This window comes from Protopterus annectens, chromosome 1.part0, assembly GCF_019279795.1.
Source record: "Protopterus annectens isolate FY-2018-M chromosome 1.part0, PAN1.0, whole genome shotgun sequence".
Classification (NCBI taxonomy): Eukaryota; Metazoa; Chordata; order Ceratodontiformes; family Protopteridae; genus Protopterus; species Protopterus annectens.
In genome coordinates, this window is record NC_056725.1 from 1,075,767,880 (window position 1) to 1,075,783,105 (window position 15,226).

Genomic DNA, 15,226 nt, shown 5'->3' on the forward strand with positions numbered 1-15,226 from the left:
ACACGAGGGTAAGGTGGTTCACACAGCCTATCTAGATCTTGCCAAGGCTTTTGACACCATCCCCCACTCTGGAATTATAGATAAACTCACTAAACTAGGTAGAAATCCCTATGTCACAAGATGGGTTGCCAACTGGCTCACTGACAGAACCCACACTGTGAAAGTAACAGACTCTAAATCCGACTTCAGACCAGTGACAAGTGGAGTACCACAGGGTTCAGTCCTGGGTCCTCTCCTGTTTGGAATCTACTTTTCTGAAGTACAGGCTAACACAGAAGGTCTTTGGCTAATGAAGTTTGCATATGACTACAAACTAGGAGCTATAATCAAAACTCCTAATGATTTGGACATCCTAAAAAATGGCCTTATGGAGACAGATGCCTGGAGTCAAAGCCATGGCCTGAAGCTCAATTTCAAAAAGTTAATTGTCATCCCCTTTGGTAGAAACTCTACACCCATGAGCTAACACATACGTGGAAGTCTACTTAACACCAAAAGTTTGATAAGAGACCTTGGGACACAGGTGGACAGTAGTCTCTCCTTTGATAATCACATTGCCACAGTTGTCAGGAAATCCTTCTATGTGGCACACTTCATCACAAAAGGTTTCTCATCCAGGAAAAAATAGGTCATTGTTCCCCTCTACTCATTACTCATTAGACCTATTATAGAGTACAATTCCCCTTTTGGTATGTACCTCACAAGACATCTACAACAACTGGAAAGGCTGCAGAAATACCTCACAAAGAGGATTACCAGCCTCAAACAGATGACCTATGCAGACCATCTCAAAAAATTCCAGCTTTACTCCATCGCATATCGCCTACTCAGAGGCGATATCTGCATAACATATAAAGCTATGTCAAACCCAGAGCTGCTGGACATGCTCCACTTAAAGAAATCCCAATCCATGCTCTAGGGACATAAACCTTGTCACTACAATAAACAAAACATGCTGGAGGGATACATTCCTGTCCCAGACACTTCCCACACTCTTGAATAAACTACCTATCTATATCAAACAAAGTTCCTCATTAGCACTCTTCAAGAGAAATCTTGATGATTGGATGGGAAATAGGAAATTCACCCCTGTGATCACCTCTGTGTCTCTGCTCCATAGGAGCACAGGAAAATAATTTTCTTGGGTTGCGAAAGCCAGGGTACCTTTTTGGCTAGGCTTATATAGGCCCTACGACCAAAAGCCTAGTACCTACTTATGAACCTGTGAACATACAGATATGCAGCATTTCCAATCATGTAGAGCCACACATTGCCCTATATGCAAGGCAGAGATCACCTCTGAGTAGTCTGTATGCCACAGTCTACAATGACAGTGATTTCAGATGATCCCCATTGAACAGATACCGAAGATGTGAAGTTCCCTTGTGAGGGACCATTGTGTTGTGTGCAACTGCCAGTTGTCCTTAGAAAAGTACATTACCAAATGGCCATTGCACTCAAATATTGGCATGCTGTGGAAAGAGTACATGGAGGTTATCAGTATGTCAATTTCAGGTGACTGTGTCCTCAGTTATGATGTATAAACATGTGTGGCCAGGCTTGGGTGTCCAGGTCTATCACCCCTGAGTATGTACATCACATGTGACTACTGGTGTGCTACTTACCGGGAACCTAGGTGTTACGATGGAAATGATACTACATATATACTTGCATGGATTTTATGACCATTAGTATGTCAACAGGCATTTGGTCATCAATACCCTCTTGTAGGATATTGACATAACTCACAGATGCTATGACTGCTCACAGTTTGCAGGCATCAGCCAACATTGTCAGGCACATACATTCAGTTTTTGGTTGTATCATGGATTAATGGATTCCAAACAGTAGAGAACTCAGCACTGAGCCCTGTTGAACACTGCTGCTTACAGATCAGCTATTGGAGGTGGATTTCCCTATTTTGAGTTTGTGTTCTATCAGTCAGCCACTTAGTGACACCTATAATGATATTACCATTGATGCCTAAGCAGGTGGTTTTGTCGCTGATGCCTGAGTGGGTGATAGAGTCACATGGTTTGGCTAAGTCCAGGGGGTTGTATGTCCTGATGTCCCCTCACTCAGGTCCTTGGTGACTGCCTTGGACATGTCCACCAAGTTTAACAGCCATAATCTTCTTGTCAGAAATCCAAACTGGGTAGAGTCAGCTCTTTGTAGATGACATATATGTTTGTTGATCAGCTCCATGATGATTTGCTACTCTGGAAAATAGGTGTATAGTTCCACTGGTTAGTTGAGGAACCACCTCTGTGCAAGAGGATAACAGTTGCCATTGTCCAGTCAGCTAGGATGCAGCCAGTGGTTACAGTATGATTGCAAGGAGTTCCCAATGGTGTTAGTAATCCTTGTTGGATCTCATGTAGGACTCAGCCTAGGATGTTTGCATGCCAAATACATGCTGTGTATTCCCCATAGAGAGACCAGTTAAGACCTACTTTGTAGATATAGAAGGCATGGGATAGGTTATAGGAATGTCATGTGACACATGTGGTGGGGACAATGGAGTAAAGTTGATGCAAAACCTGTGGGACAACAGGTTAGCTATGAGTACAGATCCATTATATGTGATATCATTAAATACAAGTTCACTGTCAATTTGGGCTTTTCCTCTGAGGTTACACATGTAAATACACTGTGAGCTGTGGTTCTACTTTGTAGGGGGAGACTAATTTTGTCACATACTGTTTCTGCACAACGTCACAACAACACTATGTGTTTGTTTTAGCTGAGGAGGTTGTGCCTTCATTTTCAGGAGTGCACACTCAATCCAACTGTCACACAGCAATGTTCACCTTTTATTGTACAGCTTGCTAATGACAGTTGTCTACCAGGCAGGTTTGCCGTGCCATGAGGAACTTGTTTGCCTCCTCTCAGGTACAGCCAAGTCTATGCAGTTGTACTGCTGCTTACATAATGCATGGGTGTAGAGCTCTGCATACTTGCCTGTCCCATCTGGGGGGGGGGGAGTGCAGTCAAGCTATGTAAACCATCCGGTAGGAGGTAATACATTGCTTTGTTGAAGTATAGTTCTGTATTTTCTGCAAGGACGTTTAGATCTGATACTTAGTTTTAATGAGACTGATCTGTGGTCAGATCTCACCAGAGAGAACCTCACATTGGGGGGGGGCTGCAGTGATCACCCATACAGGAAAACACATGATGCACTACATTGGTTTCCCTTGTGGGGATGTCATGCCACTGGTCCAGGGCATTGTAGTTAAGGGTGTCATCTAACCTTTGGGCAAGTGAGCTTCAGCACAACTAACCAACACAGTTGGTTGTTACTTAATGTCACCCAAAACCATGATGAACTGATATATCTTAATAGCACAAGGACATTCAAATAAGCACAATTCATGGAGCTGCTCCTGGAGCTGGCAGTGCTTGATTAGGTGCCCTACCAGCAGTGAATAGCACCTGTAGTGTATCCAGGAAATCACAGTGTTTCACCAAGTCTAGATCTGTACCTGTCATTAATGAATATGTATACACCACCTGCATTAACTTGTACAATGTCAGTTTGAGGTCTGAACATGTGGAAGGACGTGTAGTCTGGTACAGCTGTGGTGCTGTCCACAGCCTTGAACCAGGTGCCTTTGACTGCACAAATGTCTGCATATTCCAAGGTGGGGACACCTACCACAGAATGGGGTTTTAGTGGGGTTTAGTGTTGCCATTCCCAGCATGTAGCATCATAACTATGATGTTGTATGAACATGGCATTCTCATTGGAAACCAACAACAGAAAACACACAAACATCATAAAATTCAATGAAGCATGAATATGAGCAGAGAAAACAGGCAGAATACATTTTATTAACAAAATGGTGAGTGCTTTCGTCCAAAACTTCATCAGACAGTGCCATTACTTTCTGCCTCGTTTAAATAACATAATCAAGCACATGATAAATGACATCAGTGTCATAAATATTAATAAATATTCATAAATTACATCATAAATGAAGTACCCCTCTAAAGTGCATACAGAATGTAGTAACATGATTTTAAGACATATTATAATTAACTATCCCGCCATAGATTGGAAAACCTACATATGCCAGAATGCAAATACCCAGAGATTCCTTGATTTTATCAATGCAAATGCCTTGGAGCAGCTAGTTGATACCCCCACAAGAGGTGATAATATCTTGGAATTGCTATTAACCAACATGAGTAACCACTGCAGCACCCCTACAGTATCATCCTCCCTGGTAAGAACTGACCATAAAGTGGTCACATTCAAAGTCAGCATCTCCTCTGACCCCACTCTAGCTGGGGTCAAAATAAAAAAAACTTCTCCAAAGCTGATTACAACCTCCTGAGGGATGGTATAAACAGTTTCACAGCCCCCTCCCCCTCTGGCAAAACAGGCACCAATGTCCAAATCTACACCAAAGTACTATACGAGCACTTATATAGATGCATGGAATCTGGAATAACTGACAGGACAAATCCATCCTCCGCAAGGAAGAGTAAACCTATCTGGTGGACATCTGCAATAAATAAACTATATAACAAAAGAAAAATATTGCTGTCCAGGATGAAGAAGGAGAAGGTGCCCTATTGGAAGCAATCTCTCCTTAGCCTGAACAAGCAAATAAGAGCACTAGTGAAATCCTCTAAAGCCAACCTCAAGTCCAAATTGGCCACATGTACTAGAGACAATCATAAGGCCTTCTTCACATATGTCTGCAATCTCAAAGGAGGCACACAGATCTGTTCAAAACAGGTGGTCAAGGACACCACATACACAAATGCTGTAGATATAGCCAATCTACTGGCTGACAGTTTCAATGAAACCTTCACTCCTTTGTTCCCCATTAGTAAATCAGGACATCCCCAGTAACTGTCCCCATTCCTTTATCTCTAAGGAACAGGTCATCGCTGCCCTCTCAAAGACAAAAAATGCAGCCTTCATGGGACCCAATAACATCCCAAGCTGCATCCTACATGAACTCAGGCATGAACTTGCAGCATGATTAGGCATCCTATTCAAAACAAAGCCTGAGTACCGGCTATGTCCAGCAGAATGGAGGACAGCCACTGTCATCCCTTTGCACAAAGGTGGAGCTTCCACCAATCTGGAAATTATTGACCCATCAGCCTAACTAGCCTGATCTGCAAAGCCATGGAATGGATTATCATGGACTTCGTTAACAGGGACATTGGCAACCTCCAAACATTCAACCCCATACAGTTTGTCTTTGTCAAGGGGAGGTCATGTCTGTTAAATCTGGTTGAATTTTTTGAGAAAGTCACCAAAGCCACAGACAAAGGGAAGATGGTGCACACCACCTACATTGACCTGGCCAAGGCCTTTGACACTATTCCCCACTCGGGCATAGTAGAAAACTCTCTCAACTAGGTATCAAGCCATATGTTATCAGATGTGTAGCAAACTGGCTCACTGATGGAACCCACCTAATCAAAATAGGGGAAGCCACCTTAAGCAGTAGACCCGTAACGAGCAGCATACCCCAGGGATTGGTCTTGGGGCCTCTGTTATTCAGGATATACTTCTCTGAGGGGCAGGCCAAAACCAGTGGGCTATGACTGACCAAGTGTGCAGATGACTGCAAGCTAGGCATGGTCATCAATTCCCCAAGTGATGTGGATGTCCCCCAAGAGGGTCTCACCCAAACAAATGACTGGTGCCAAAAACATGGCCTCAAACTAAATGCCAAAAAATGCATCATCATCCCCTTTGGTGAGAGTGATGTCCCCACATATTATCACATTAATAACAATGTCCTAAGCATGCAATCAGTCATGAGGAATTTGGGCACCCAGTTTGATAACACCCTGAGTTTGACCACCATGTTGCTTCTACTGTATGGAAAGCTTTCTATATGGCACACCTCATAAGTAAGAGTATCTCATACAGAGACAAGGAGGGCATAACATCCCTGTATTCTTCCCTTATAAGGCCAGTTATTGAGTACAATGACCCCTTCGACATGTACCTTGCAATACACATGCAGCAGCTGGAAAGACCTCAGAGGTTCCTGAAGAGATGAATCCAGGGCCTCAAACATCTATCCTACACAAATAGGCTAAAATCCCTGTCCCTCTACTCAGTTTCATACAGACTTCTCAGAGGTGACCTCTGTCTGGCATACAAAGCAATCTCAGACTCCACCTTGATGGGACTACTGCATATTCACAAGTCAAGGTCCACTCGAGTAACCCATAAGCATGACCACACCTGGTCTGTGACATCTATAGGACTTGTTGGTGGGACAGATTTGAGTCCCGGAGACTCACCCATCTATGGAATAGACTCATTCTCCATATCAAGCAGAGTACATCATTGTCCTTTTTCAAGTGAAACCTGGATAACTGGATGGGAAAGAGAAAACACACCCCCTGGGATTTCACCAATGTCCCTGCTGGACAGGGGTTTTGGGTGCTAAACATGGGCTAAACTCTTGGCTAGTCTTATAAGGGCCTCAGGGCCAATAGCCTAGTAACTTGCTATGATCCTATACAACCTTTAAAAGTGTAACAACTTATCTAAAACATTTATAAAATATATAAAACTATGGATATGCTTGAAACTTGTACTTATATAAGTTTTAAATGCATACATTTTGCGTAATAAAAAACTTAAGTCTTGAAGATAGGCATACCCAAGTACTACTTATCCAGCTCAATACTACACCAATATAAAGACCCAATCTATACTTATGTATTTATTATGTACTAACAAAACACATATAGCAAATAGAAAAAAATTGAAAAAAAAATTGTTAAAATTCGTTGGTTGAAAAAATAATTTTGTAGAAAATGTCCTAGTGGAGACAGATAAAACAGCCTATAAATGTTCAAATGATATTCTTACGGTACATTATTTTATAAATGACCTTTTTAGAGCATTTAATTTAAGAAGACAATTTACTGAGCTGTACTCATTTTAACATGGCCAAGAATAAGCAATCAATAATAGTTGCCATATTAATTCACTTTTTTTTTCTGAATGTAACATGCATGGGCCACCTCTTGGGCTTATAGCAACCTGTTAAATTATTAAATACTTAAAATGTTGGCCCTAACAGGACATGGCATGCTTGCCAAGTGCACTAGTGATTTTCTGCTTCATAATAGCAAATTTATGTTTGCAAATTCTAATCCTAACAGACCTTTTAGTTTTACCAACATAATATGCCAGGCATAACTGGCATAAAGCAAGGTATGCGACCTCTTTTGAATTAGAATTATATGTACCTTTCACATTATAGTTGATACCCCTAATATCAAATGTCTGACAAAATTAATCTACAAATCCTACATGCTCCGCATTTTCTAATTCCCATTACTTTGCTATGTGCATGCTGTTCTTAGCGTTATAAAATGTTTTTTTTTTAATTATTAGCTCTCCTTGCTACTATTTTTGCTGCACTATCTGTCTGAGGATAACATCCACCTCAATAATACTCCAATTTTTATATAGGATGCTTCTAATAAGTGAATACTCAACACTAAAAGTAATAATAAAACTAGAAATAAAATCGGCCTGTTCATCATTATATGAAGAGGCAGTTTCAATAGTAGCTACAGCTTTTCTTCCTAATATAGGGATAAAATATTCATAATTTCTCTTTCTAGTTACCTCATCTATGAGCTCATCTATGAGGCTATATAGATACCCTCTAACAATAAACATGTCCTTCAGCTTATTACATTCACTCTGAAAGTTATAATCCAACATGACCATTCGAGCAGTACGCACTAGTTGTCCTTTAGCAACTGATCTTTTTGATAATAAGGGTGAGAGCTTTGAAAATGCAAAAATGAACTAGAATAGGTGCTTTTGCTATGAATGGTAGCCAGAAATCTATCTTGCAAAACATCCTTTCTTAAAATAATATCCGAGTAGCTAATGCTGTGCTTCTGCACTTCATATGTAAATGTTAAAAGGTTGTGGTTGTGGCAAGATATGCAATAAAGTCATAAAGCATATTCAATGTTCCTGTCCAAAAATATCATCCAAATAGCCCACAAAGACCCTTAAATACTGTTTAAAAATATCATTATTCATAATGCACTTTTTTTCCCATTGTGCCACTACCAAATTTGCAAACACAGTGCCATACAGTGACTCCATGAATACCCCTATTTTTTCAGGAAATGTCTTCCTTCCAAAAATATATAATTATTATGCAGCACTATTTGAAAAAGGTCTACCTACAAATTTATATTGTCTTGTGGCACACCTTTAGTAACTAAAAATTCACTAATCATAACTATCCCTTTTTTCCGGGGGATAACTGAAAACAAATCCTTAACATCAATAGTAAGAAATTATGCTCGCTTATCATATTCAACCATATTCATTAATTCTAAAAAATGCCAGGAGTCCTTACAAATCTAAAATTCCTGCTGCATATATACCTTTAACTTATTACCTAGATATTTGGCAAATGCAAAAGTAATGAAATTGCTGCCACCAATAATAGGCCTCATAGCTGGATTTTTTATGTCCTTATGAATTGTAGGGGCACCAAAAATGGTTGAGGTAGTAGAATTCATTACTAAATAATTGTAAATGTCCAGAGTAATTCTGTTCTCCAAAAACATATCATAAAGTAATAAGCTAACCTTCCGATAAGCAATGTTTACCTGATTAATGAAGATTTCCTCATAAGTATCCATCTCCACAATCTCATTCATCCTTGTATTATAATCATACACATCAATTACCACCAATTATCCCCTCTATCTGGTTTCATAAGCCTGATATTCTGTTGCTTTAAAAATGTTAAAACATCCCTTTCAGCAGTGGTTAAATTATCCTTTAAAGGTTTCCTCTTATGGGCTGATAGCCTATACCTGAAGTCAAGCTCACATAACTTCTCAAATAGCAACAGTGTGGGGTGTCGTGGTGGATTAAATGTGCATGATATATGTAAAGCATTACTATCAACCACCATACTATTCATAACAATCTGCTTAAAATTTAATTTTTGTAAAAACAATTTGAAATCAACAATGGTTGCAATGTTGACTCTTTTCACAGGTAGAAAATTAAGTCCTTTGGCCAAAAAGTCTGCTATTTCAACATCAATGAGAGTCTACGAAAAATTATAAATGCTAAAATCACCAGTGCTACTGGTAACTATAACTGGCTGTAAATTGTCAGGCTGCTGTTGTTGTTGGGTCTGAATCATGGACATATTGTCTGTGTTATAAAAAATTGAGTCTTCCTCATTGGTAATTGTTCCTCCCCAGACACCCTCTGTTTTGTGGGGCCCCCCTTCTTTAATTCCATCTGGATGGAGCATAAAAATCTTGTTGGTTATTATTATCTGTCCAGCTGGTCCTTGATTATTTTGCTGTTGTCTAATACATTTTGACCTTCACAGCTCAGGGAACTGCTGATGGTCATGAAAATTTAAAGAGCCAGTATCATCCTCATTGTTTTCAACATTAACTTCATCTGTACCATGCCAAACATTATTCTGTTCTGGGATATTATCAGCATCAGTTCTTCATAACCACCCACCTGTCCATTGCTGCCCCATAGGTTGTTTAGGGTAGGCAGTACTTCTTTTATAATCCTCCTTGTCTCTACTAAACTTTCTTATTTTATTATCTTTCAGGCCAAAAAGATTGTGCTCAGTGCTGGAATATAACCGTTGATGCTCATAGCAATATTTCTCATAAACTTCATGTTGTTCAAAGGAGGCTTCAAGTGTATCAGTTCAACAGCCAGTGATTCAATGTCTTTATCATTATATTTAATGAGTGCTTCAAGAAATTTACACGCATGTTGATTAAAAAGATTAATTAACTCCAAATGCAAGGGAAATTCTCCACCAGCCTAGTGGGATAGTGCCATAATCTTAACCCCTTTGGTATAACTTTATTCTACAAGCATTCTCTCAAGTGGCCATTTTCTAACTGGAGTTTTTAAAATGATATCATTTATTATCAAATAAAGTCAGTTTGTCATGTAAAGAGTTATTATTGAGCTGTATGTTAGAAACATGGCTAGAGAAACTGATACCTCCCTCTAGCCATTCTTTAAATGCTGGTGCTTGAAAAGCCTGCCCCAGATTAAAACCAGAACCAGTTAAATTGAGCACACCAGTATTTACTGCATTCCTTCCCTCTTCACTATTCTACTGTGTGGAAAAAATCTGAAACACTTGCTGCTGCTTTTGAAATGGTGTTATAGTAGCACCCACTGAAGTAACTCCTCCACCAGAGGAGTGTATCCAAGAAATCACAGTGTTTCACCAAATCTGGATGTGTAACTATCCTTAATAAATATGTATACACCACCTGCATTACCTTGCACACTATCAGTTTGAGGTCTGAACGTATGGAAGGATGTGTAGTCTAGTATGGCTGTGGTGCTTTCCACAGCCTTGAACCAGGTGTCTTTGACTGCACAACTGTCTGCAGATTCCAAGGTGGGAACACCTTCCACAGAGTGGGGTTTAATGTTGCCATTCCCAGCATGTAGCATCATAACCGTGATGTTGTATGAAGGTGGCACTCTCATTGGAAAGCTTTCCCTCCAGGCAGTGCCTATAAGATTCTCTGTGGGGGTATAAGCAGCCTTGGCCAGTACTCAACAACCCAAGGATGAAAGATGAAGACCATCTCTGGCAAAGCATTGACGTCTGTTAAGCAAGTCATCCCAGGTGGACATGTAGTGTATTCCCTTACATCAACACCACACACTAAGGCAATTATTGATGTCAATCATTTTCCATGTGTATTGAGCCATCATCTTAGGTGAGGGTCAAATGCAGCTGAAAGCTATGGGCATACCCATGAGAGATACAGAGTGTCTAAGCTCAGTCATGTGTCTGCATACAGTCCGGTGATATATGTGCCTAGTCTTACACACCTGCAGGAACTATGATGTCATAATTATGTTACCTGATGTTCCTTGATTTACGACAGTTTGTGTTATGGTGTATCATATCAACCCACAGACAGCTATCTGTGACCTTTCCCATATTTAGCCTGGTGACACAGACATCAATATGTCTCACAATGTAATCACTTATGAATAATCGGTTCGATTTTGTGTTTTGCCTCAGGTGTTTGACTGGTGAGACAGTGGTGCATGAACCTGGGTCTATATTAGAACACCGAACATTCAAAATTTTGAGTGTTTTAATATCGAACCCTATTAATTGAAAATTTAAAACATTGAACATACAGAACAGCAAATTTTTTTCCCTAGGAAAAAATTAGCTGTTCCAAAACACATACACACAACACAAGCACACCAAATAAACAGCAATCCACACACATACACCTAAACTCTTACACCTAACCCAAAACTAAACTATACATACACCACTAACTATCCACTTACCTTAACACAAACCCTAACCCTAAGGTCCGTCACTATCGTACATTCACCTCACCAGTGCCCTAACCCTAACTCACCTACCCTGCCCTAACCCTCACGTCCAAACAATTGCACACTTACCTGACCCGTGCCCTAACCCTAACTCACTTAACCCGCCCTAAACCTCACGTCCACACAATCGCACACTTACCTGGACCTGACCCATAACTTTCCACCACAGCACTGAAAATACCAAAGCAACAGAAATGGACAACCAAATTCTTTCCCTAGGAAAAAATTTGGTTTTCTGTTTCTTCAATATTTTCAGCGTCCACTGAAAACGGGTCGATATTAGAACACTTGAAATTTTGGTTAGGGTTAGGGGGTGGGTTAGGTGAGTTAGGGTTAGGGCGCTGGTGAGGTGAGTGTGTGATAGTGACAGACCTTAGGGTTAGGGTTGGGTTAAGGTAAGGGGATAGTAGTGTATGTAAAGTATAGTTTAGGTTTAGGTGTAGGATTTTAAGTGTACGTGTGTGGATTGCTGTTTTTTGTGTGTGTTTGTGTTGTGTGTATGTTTCTCGGAATAGTAATTTTTTCCCTGGGAAAAAATTTTGCTATTCTGACTGTTCAATGTTTTCGGATTTCGGTGTTTAGGGTTCTATATTATAACATTCGATCTTTGTAGATTTCGATGTTATAATATAGACCCCACAGCATCTAACAGTTTGGCATGCAATGCTTTACCAGCCATTTGGACCTTGGATTGATCATAATACTGTTATTAGACTTGGTCCCAATACCATACATACAAATGAGACACTGTGCAATTCCAGCAAAGTTAGGGCCATTCTGTCACACCCTTGGGGTTGACTACCTGAAACACAGTGTTTGTTTCTTGCCACCCATATAGTGCCTTTTTTAGGCAAAGTTCAAAGGACAAAACCACCACTGTAACAGGTACAAGCATGCAAAATCTGAAGGTAATGCTACTGAATGCTAAAAGTCTAAACCTCAAAATGCATTCTATCAAGGCACTCCTAAAAATGGAGAACATTGATATCTGTGCAGTAACTGAGACCTGGTTCAAGGCTCCAGAGAGCACCCCTGCAATACCACACTACAACTCTTACCACACTTTTCGGCCACCAAATCAGGATCCAAACACTAAAGGTGGAGGAGTGTCCCTATTCACCAAGGATTTTCACACCACCAGGTTAGCTTCCCAACAAAATGCTTCTGAAATTCTCCAGGTGCAACAAACACTAGGTTAGACTGCAATCCAAATTGTAGCTTGCTATAAATCCCCCACCATGCCCCAAGATTCTCACTACACCTTTCTAAACATACTGGAAAATATTAATATACAACCAAACACCATAATACTGGGTGATTTCAACTACCCTGCCATTAACTGGGAAAACTACTTGTGTACCAACACCTTTGCCCAACGGTTCTTGGAATTCATAAATTACAATGCCCTTTATCGATTAATCCATAGTCCCACCAGGGGTTCCAATATCCTAGACCTGGTCATTACCAACATGGGAAATCGATGCTCCACACCTATGGTCACCCCCTTGTTGGTCAGGTCAGACCATAAGCTAATCACCCTTAACATCCACATCGCCACCCCCCACTCCCAGCAAGGAAACCTCCATAAAAACTTCTCCAAAGCCAACTTCATGCTACTCAAGTCAGAAGTTACAAACTTCATGACACCCATGCAGATGGGAACTTAAAGTTCGACTGCTGAGTCCTACACTAAGGCACTGTACGAGCACATCCACTCATGCATGAATCGTGCCATCCCAAATAGAACCAAGATGCTCTCCTCCAAAAAAAATGAAGCCAATCTGGTGGTCCCCTGCCATAAACAAACTTTACAACAAAAGGAAGAAACTGTTTTGGAAAAGAGAAAAATCCCAGGATGCAAAAAACTCCCTTACCAGCCTCAGTAAGAAGCTGAGATCCCTCATAAAATCCTCCAAAGCTAGTTACGAAAATAAAATTGCCAAAGACTCCAAAGGCAACCACAAGGCATTCTATAACTATGACAAGAATCTAAATGGCAATGCCTAGATCTGCTCTGAGCTACAACAAAATGGCATTAAATATACTGATCTCAAAGATATTGCCAATATCCTGGCAGATCGATTCAGTGCCAACTTCACCCCCCCTCTCTCACCCCCTAAATGGCCCATCTCAATCTCGGAAGATTGCCAAATTCTGGTAATAACGGCCACACAGGTAAAAAACTCACTCTCCAAAGCTAAGAATACAGCATCCATGGGACCAGATGACATCCTGGGCTTTGTACTATATGAACTACAAAATGAACTGGCACCTCACCTAAGTGTCATGTTTAATCATACCCTCACCTCAGGCTTCATGCCCACTGAGTGGCGCACAGCTACAGTTATCTTATCCCACCCCACAAGGGGGATCCACCTTGGATCCCAGAAACTAGCACCCAATCAGTCTGACGAGCCTGATCTGCAAGGCCATGGAACGTATTATCATGGTACTTATAAACAAAGACATTGGCAACATTGAAACACTGGACCCCACCCAGTTTCGGTTCATGAAGGGCCGATCTTGTCTCCTGAACCTGATTGACTTTTTTGAATCAGTCTCCAGAGCCGTGGATGAGGGTAAGGCAGTCCACACAGCCTATTTGGACCTAGACAAGGCCTTTGACACCACCCCCCACTCTGGAATCATACATAAACTTACTAAGCTGGGCATTAATCCCTACATCACTCGATAGGTTGCCAACTAGCTTACTGACAGAACCCACACTGTAAAAGTATCTGACTCCAAATCCAGCTCCAGAGAAGTGACAAGTGGAGTACCTCAGGGTTCAGTCCTGGGACCTCTCTTGTTTGGCATCTACTTCTCTGAAGTACAGGCCAACACTAAGGGACTCTGGCTAACAAAGTTTGCAGATGCCTGCAAACTGGGAGCCATTATTGAATCCCCAAATGATGTGGATACTCTACAAAAGGACTTTACAGAAACAGATGCTTGGTGCCAGAGCCATGGACTCAAGCTCAATGCCAAGAAATGCATAGTTATCCTCTTTGGGAAAAAACATGTACCCGTGAATTACCACATAGGTGGCAGTATACTAAACACCAAAAATGTGATAAGAGACTTAGGGATACAGGTGGACAGTGGTCTCACCTTTAATAACCACATCACCACAACAGTCAGGAAATACTTCTTTGTGGCACACCTCATCACTAAGGGCTTTTCATCCAGAAAAAAGGAGGTCATTGTCCCACTGTATTCATCCCTCATTAGACCCATTATAGAAAATAATGCCCCATTTGGTATGTGCCTCTCAAGACATCTGCAACAACTGGAAAGGCTGCAGAAATACCTCACTAAAAGATTCACAGTTCTAAAGTAGATGCCCTATGCTGACCACCTTAAAAAACTCCAGCTATACTCTGTCGCACATTGTCTACTCCGGGGTGATCTCTGCTTAATACAGAAGGCCATGTCATACCCAGAGTTGTTGGACATGCTACACTTAAAAAAATCCCAATCCCTCAGAGACACATGCTCCAGGGATCTAAACCTTGTCATCAAAATAAACAAAACATGCTGGAGAGATACGATCCTGACCCAGAGACTCCGCAGACTCTGTAATAGACTGCCCATACATGTCAAGCAGAGTGCCTCTTTGGCCCTCTTCAAAAGAAACCTTGATGATTGAATGGGAGAAAGTAAATTCACCACGGGGATCATGTCAGTCACCCTGCTAGACAGGGGTCCAGGGAAGTAAATAGTGTGGGAAGAAATAGCCAGGGAATTGTTATGGCTAGGCTTGTATAGGCCCTAGGGCCGATAGCCTAGTACCAACCTATGAACCTATGAACCTATGTAGGCACT